Source organism: Rattus norvegicus, chromosome 8 (genome assembly GCF_021556685.1).
Source record: "Rattus norvegicus strain SHRSP/BbbUtx chromosome 8, alternate assembly SHRSP_T2T, whole genome shotgun sequence".
Lineage (NCBI taxonomy): Eukaryota > Metazoa > Chordata > Mammalia > Rodentia > Muridae > Rattus > Rattus norvegicus.
Genome location: NC_141541.1, coordinates 1,706,277 through 1,714,044, shown reverse-complemented (window position 1 = coordinate 1,714,044; position 7,768 = coordinate 1,706,277). Strand labels below are relative to the sequence as shown.

At 39.0% G+C, this 7,768-nt stretch overlaps 1 pseudogene; it reads right to left on the bottom strand.

The window, feature by feature from the left end:
- Window positions 1-2,811: 2,811 nt before the first annotated feature.
- LOC148003926 (endogenous retrovirus group K member 19 Env polyprotein-like) lies at window positions 2,812-5,210 on the bottom strand (annotated as a pseudogene).
- Between the last annotated feature and the right edge of the window lie 2,558 nt (window positions 5,211-7,768).

The window sequence follows — 7,768 nt, the reverse complement described above, 5'->3', positions numbered from 1 at the left end:
CCTTAAAATGTTGCTATATTGAAAAGCAGACTCATACAAGCATGTCCCATTGGGAACTCACTGAATTCGCATAGAAATTTTGATTCCAGTCGTGAAAATTTTTCTATATCTCGAACAGTCCACTTATTACTACTGCGGCCTATTGGGAACTAACCGAATTCACCAAGTTACTGAGATTCGGCTTCCTAAATTTTGATAAATCTTCAAAAGTACACATATTAAAAGAGCCTGCTACTGGTATCTAACAGATTTCACAAAGAAACAGTGTTTCACTTCGTTATAAAGTTGCTCTATCTTGAATAACAAGCATATTACTTGCGAATTCTATTGTGAACCTACTGAATTCACCATGATACTAGATTCCGTTCCTTAAAATGTTGCTGTATATTGAAAAGCACACTCATACAAGCATGTCCAATTGGGAACTCACTGAATTCGCCTAGAAATTCTGAGTAAATTCATGAAAATTTTTCTATATCCTGATCTGTCCACTTATTACTACTGCCGCCTAGTGGAAACTAAACGAATTCACCAACTTACTGAGAATCGGCTCACCAAATTTTGATAAATCATTAAAAGTACACACATTACAAGAGCCTGCTACTGGTAACTAACGGAATTCACAAAGAAACAGTGTTTCACTTCGTTAAAACATTGCTCTATCTTGAATAACAAGCTTATTACATGCAAATCCTATTGGGAACCTACTGAATTCACAATGATACATAGATTGCGTTCCTTAAAATGTTGCTATATTGAAAAGCAGACTCATACAAGCATGTCCCATTGGGAACTCTCTGAATTCGCATAGAAATTTTGATTCCATTCGTGAAAATTTTTCTACATCCCGAACAGTCCACTTATTACTACTGAGGCCTATTGGGAACTAACCGAATTCACCAAGTTACTGAGATTCGGCTCAACAAATTTTGATAAATCTCCAAAAGTACACATATTAAAAGAGCCTGCTACTGGTATCTAACAGATTTCATGAAGAAACAGTGTTTCACTTCGTTATAAAGTTGCTCTATCTTGAATAACAAGCATATTAGTTGCGAATTCTATTGAGAACCTACTGAATTCACCATGATACTTAGATTCCGTTCCTTAAAATGTTGCTATATATTGAAAAGCACACTCATACAAGCATGTCCCATTGGGAACTCACTGAATTCGCCTAGAAATTCTGACTAAATTCATGAAAATTTTTCTATATCCCGAACTGTCCACTTATTACTACTGCCGCCTATTGGAAACTAACCGAATTCACAAAGTTACTCAGATTCGGCTTACCAAATTTTGATAAATCTTTAAAAGTACACATATTACCAGAGCCTGCTACTGGGAACTAACTGAATTCACACAGAAACAGTGTTTCAGTTCGTTAAAACGTTGCTCTACCTTGAATAACAAGCTTATTACATCCAAATCCTATTGGGAACCTAGTGAATTCACAATGATACTTACATCCTTTATTCAAATGTTGCTATATATAGAAAGGCACACTCATACAAGCATGTCCCATTGGGAACTCACTGAATTCGCATAGAAATTTTGATTCCATTCGTGAAAATTTTTCTATATCCCGAACAGTCCACTTACTATTGCGGTCTATTGGGAACTAACTGAATTCACCAAGTTACTGAGATAAGAGTCACCAAATTTTGATAAATCTTTAAATAACACATATTACAAGAGCCTGCTACTGGGAACTAACTGAATTCACAAAGAAACAGTTTTTCAGGTCGTTAAAACGTTGCTCTATCTTGAAAAACAAGCTTATTACATGCGAGTCCTATGGGGCACCTACTGAATTCACCATGATAATTAGATTCCCTTCCTTCAAATGTTGCTATATATTGAAAAGCACACTCATACAAGCATGTCCCATTGGGAACTCACTGAATTCGACTAGAAATTTTGATTCCATTCGTGAAAATTTTTCTATATCCCGAACTGTCCACTTATTTCTAGTGCGGCCTATTGGGAACTAACCGAATTCACCAATTTACTGAGATATGGCTTACCAAATTTTGATAAATCTTTAAAAGTACACATAATACAAGAGCCTGCTACTGCGAACTTCTGAATTCTCAAAGAAACAGTGTTTGGGTTCGTTAAAAACGTTGCTCTATCTTGAATAACAAGCATATTACATGCGAATCCTATTGGGACCCTAATGAACTCACGATGATACTTAGATTCCCTTCCTTGAAATGTTGCTATATATTGAAAAGCACACTTATGCAAGCATGTCCCATTGGGAACTTACTGAATTCGCCTAGAAATTCTGATTGCATTCATAAAAATTTTCTCTATATCCTGAACAGTCCACTTATTACTACTGCGGCCTATTGGGAACTAAATGAATTCACCAACTTACTGAGAATCGGCTCACCAAATTTTGATAAATCATTAAAAGTACACACATTGCAAGAGCCTGCTACTGGGAACTAACGGAATTCACAAAGAAACAGTGTTTCACTTCGTTATAAAGTTGCTCTATCTTGAATAACATGCTTATTACATGCAAATCCTATTGGGAACCTACTGAATTCACAATGATACTTAGATTGCGTTCCTTCAAATGTTGCTATATTGAAAAGCAGACTCATACAAGCATGTCCCATTGGGAACTCACTGAATTCGCATAGAAATTTTGATTCCATTCGTGAAAATTTTTCTATATCCCGAACAGTCCACTTATTACTACTGCGGCCTATTGGGAACTAACCGAATTCACCAAGTTACTGAGATTCGGCTCACCAAATTTTCATAAATCTTTAAAAGTACACACATTACAAGAGCCTGCTACTGGTAACTAACTGAGTTCACAAAGAAACAGTGTTTCACAGTCATACAAGCATGTCGCATCATGTCTGTGTACCTAGTTCTATAAGAGAAGACATAATCTGCAACCTTGGAGTCCCTGTCATCAGAGGCTCTTTCTGCTGTAAAGAGGAAGCAGGAAAGCTTGTGGTATTAGTGATCAAAAATAGATCAGGACCTTCTGTCCTATTATTAACGGAAGTCTCTGTCTAAACCAAGATCATTCTCAGAATCAAAGAAAAAATAAAGAAAAAACTGCTGACAACAATCTTTCCCATGACCCAGATGCCCATCAGCTTAGAGCCAAGTTTGTAGCAGGGGGCAAGTCCAGGTGCACATCTTCTAGGAGTCCGCCGCATGCAAGCAGGGGGCTTAACCGCGTGTGGTGCGAACCCTCGAACCGGTTCCCACTCAGGCGTCATGTCTGCCCCGGAGCTCGGTTATCTCTGCTGTAGGAGCGGCAGTTCCTCTTTTTTTATTTTTTAAAAGCACCAAATTGAGATCTGCTTGAACCTGGGCAATGGAATCTGTAAAGCATCGGAATATAATTGGGAAGATCATTAGTACAACAACAAGTAGTAAAATCCCAACTCCAATGAAAATAAAATATTGTGTCTAATCGATTGGATTTAATGATTTAACTCCATTCGCAAAGGATCTTGCCAATCCAGAGAGGTCCACTGCATCTACATGTTGCTTATTCATTTATGTGATTAAGGACGTCAATTCTTGAATATTATAAGAAATGTTATCATCATCCCATATGTCTAGCAAATATGTTTTGGTCCTTTCTCATTTTTCTTTAGCATTATAAGGTAAAGGAGTCACACAAATAAAATCATAATTAGCGTGACAGCGTGTGGCCATCCTAGTCTTAATGTTTGTAACATCTCGTCCTAATTCTAATACTACCTCTTCTAGGGCATTTAATCTAGTTTCTAATTTCAAATCTATAATCTTCTGTTCTGATAATGTAAGGGTAACATTCTTATGGAGATCATTAACAAAAGTGGCAATCTGCATTTCCTTAACCAAAGCAGTAGTAGAAACAGCAAAAGAAGTAACAATAGCTATCAAAGCGGTTATACCTAGAATTAAGGCTGTTACAAATCTTTTTGCCCTAATCAAACCCGTAGCATACCTAATAGTCTGGATGGCAGAATCATCAAACCATGGCTCATCTCCCAAGTCTACCGGTAACAAAACATAAGGAGGTATCCTGACAATCAATATAACAGATCCCGATACAGTGGAATCAATGCAATTAATCAGCTTGCATGATGTAAACTTAATACTAAAAATAGATTCAACCTTATCTATGCTAATCAATTGTGGCAATCCTTCTAATATTTCATAGGGATAGGTAACACAAGCAGAAACTGAAACAGCATCATAATCAGCAGCTCCTGTTTTCTTCAGCAAAAGTTTCTCACTAGAAGCAACCAGTCGGTACAGTTCTGGATGTTCTATCAGTGGTTTGTTCTGTCTATCAGGGAGGTCTCTGTGGAGTGGCTCCCAGAACCATGTCGGTTCTACCCACCCCGCATCATACCATCTTTTGATCAGTTTTCCAACTGGAGGCACATAGTTCCCATAAGGTTTTGAGTTGGAGGAGAGATAATTGCTCTGATCTTTATCAGGTGAGGACATGGAGAAGTCCCAGAGAAGTCTAGCAGCGCCTAAGGGAGAGAATCTTACCCCATTGTCAGGGAAGGCACATGGAAGCCAGCGCGGGAAAGCATTCTCATCTCCCTCCCAAAGGGTGTCCTTTTTAAATGCTGTTTTGTAATGGGGGTAGCGCGGCGGAAGATTCTTTACTGTGGTATAATATTGTCTTTTTTCTTCTTTATCGCTCACGGTGGTCATTCACAGTTCCCACATACGCCGCCCATTGCCCTTTCCATCTGGTTCGATATTGTCCAAGGTGGGGGTATCTCTGTTAAACACCCTTTTTCCCACTTGAAAACAGCCCACTGGCACCGAAGGGGAGAAAGAGAAGCAAATTGGCAGAGAATCGGACTTTCCCTCAAAATCTACATAACCCGAGCTGTTCTTTAGAAGGTGAAAGTCAGGCGATCCCCCTATCACTAATGTTTGATTGGTTAAAACCTTGATGTGATCCGACACCTCCCACCCTACAGGATGTAATATGGGTGGCTTTGGTAAGTAAGCCCAAAACTTTCCCCTAAAGCGGTGGGCGCACTCATGACTGTAAGCATAGCCACAAACAGCAAGGTTGTCGTTTCCGGGGCATGTGTAGCCTTCAATACTTCCTTTGCCTGAGCTGTCAGGGTTTTAAGCTGTGTCCACGTCGGCGTCTGGCGTGTTTTTGTTTTTGGCTCTAGGCGAGTCGCCTTGATCTTTTTGGCCAGGTTCCGCATTATCTGGCGGTTCGGCCTCTTTCGGCGTGGGGGACGGATGTCCGTTTCCTTTGCCTGGCCTGATGAGTCTGTCTGGGACCCAAATTGGTGATTCGGCATCCTGTGGGAAAACACAAGCATAGCCTCGTCCAGAGGCAATTAGCACATCTGGCCCCTTCCATAGGCCAGTTAATTGGTCTTTCCATCTGACCAGGGGTTTAGGAGCACTCTCCTTCTCCGCCCAATGTCTTTCGGTGGCTGTAAGCCCCTGGTTATCTGTATTTACATGATTCAAACGAATAGGGAATGGCTAAGCAATTGATGGGGAGTTGTATACTTACCTGTTGACCTTAACTTTTGAATCTGTGCTTTAATATTCTAATGTATACGTTCCACAATGCCTTGCCCTTGTGGGTTGTATGGAATTCCTGTGACATGGGCTATGTTCCACTGTTGATAAAAATGCTCTAAGGTTTTTGGCACATAGGCAGGTGCATTGTCAGTCTTTATTTTCTTCGGGATACCCATGTAAGAGAAACTCTGCACCAGGTGTTGTATTACATCTTTCACTGCCTCTCCCGTTCTGGCAGAGGCAAACACCATGTGTGAGTAGGTGTCCACTGTGACATGGACATAACTCAATTTTCCAAACTCTGATATGTGAGTCACATCCATTTGCCATAAAATGTGAGGTTTTAATCCTCGTGGATTAACTCCCATCTTTAATGTATGTCCCCAATCTGGACAATGAGGACAAGATTTAATTATTTTTCTTGCCTGTTCACGAGTAACTTGAAAATGATATCTAAGTGTAGTAGCATTTTGATGATGTAGATCATGACTCTTTTAGCTGTCTCTACAGCCTGTATGATTTTTGTTAGTGAATCTGTTAAAGCATTTCCTTGGGCTATAGGACCTGGAAGCCCCGAGTGGCCCCTCACGTGCCCTATAAAATATTTATTCTGTCTCTGTTGAATAGATTCTTGTAACTGTTTTAATTTGAGATAAATCTTGGTTCTCGGCGACAGGACTATCGACTCTATTTCCGGAAACAAGTTAAATATATATTTGGAGTCTGTGTAAAGGTTGAAAGCCTGTTTTACTTCTGTAAAAGCTATTAAGACTGTTTTAATTTCAGCCTGTTGAGCTGAATATCTTGAATTCTTCTTAATAATGGAGTCCCTATTTTGTATACACACCACTGATCGTCCATTTGAGGACCCATCAGTGATTATATTGATTCTATCTTCTAATGGAGTTTTAGAATATCCTCTAGGGAAAATCACCTCATTTTCTAATACAAAAGTTAAAACTGGGTCCTGAGGTAAATGGAAAATTATTTTCCCTGTAAAGCCAATTAAGGATATGATCCATTCATCATTTTTTGTAATAATTGTTCTAGTTGAGCTTTATTATATGGGATGACAATAATATACACATCTCTTCTAAATAATTCCTTAGACCTGTGTCTTCCCTTGATAATCAATTGAGTGCATAGGGTATCATAAGAAACCAAAACTTTATGTAAAATATGAGGTAAATGAATCCATTCCAATATCCCATTCTGCCACAGGCAGGCTGTGGGGGTATAATTAGTTTTTAGAATGTACAAGGACCACTCTTCAGCAGGATCCAAGCGTTGGACCCTTGTTAGAGTCAATTTTTCATTTACTTTGTTTAATGCCTCACAGGCCTCAATAGTCAATTGTCTGGTAGATATGGGGTTAGGATCTCCATTAAGTATCTCAAATAATGGTTTTAACTCTCCGGTAGTTATTTTCAAGTAGGGTCTGATCCAATTAATATTACCCAAAAGCTTTTGAAAATCATTTAACGTTCTTAGTCTATCATGTCTTATCTGTAATTTCTGATATGTTATATTATTATCTCTAATATTGGTACCTAAATACTTCAAATTATCATATTTCTGAATTTTCTCCTCAGAGACAATCAAGCCAAATTCCTCCAAAGCATTTACAAGGTCAAATAATTGTTGGTCCACTAAGGCCCTCTGAGGGTGGGCTATCAATATATCATCCATATAATGAATCATATATGAATTTTTACATTTTTTCTTGACGGAAGAAATGGCCTGATCCACAAATTTTTGACATAATGTGGGACTATTTTTTATCCCCTGGGGGAGTACTTTTCACTGATATCGTTGATAGGGTCGTTGGTAATTTGAAGAAGAACACTAAAGGCCAATCTCTTACAATCTTTAGGATGTAACTTTATATTAAAGAAACAATCTTGTAGATCTATAATTATTACCTCCCAGTTCTTGGGGACTGCCACCGGGGATGGCAGTCCAGGCTGGAGGGCCCCCATGTCATGTATGGTGCTATTAATTGCCCTTAGGTCTTGTAGTAATCTCCATTTACCTGATTTCTTCTTTATAACAAACACCAGAGTGTTCCATGGGCTATTGGTTTCCTCTATGTGTCCTAGCCTCAATTGTTCCTGGACTAATTCCTGTAAAGCCTGTAATTTTTCTTCTTTTAGGGGCCATTGATTGAGCCATACAGGCTGCTCAGATCTCCACGATATTTGATCTGCGAACAGGTTGTCCTCAATGG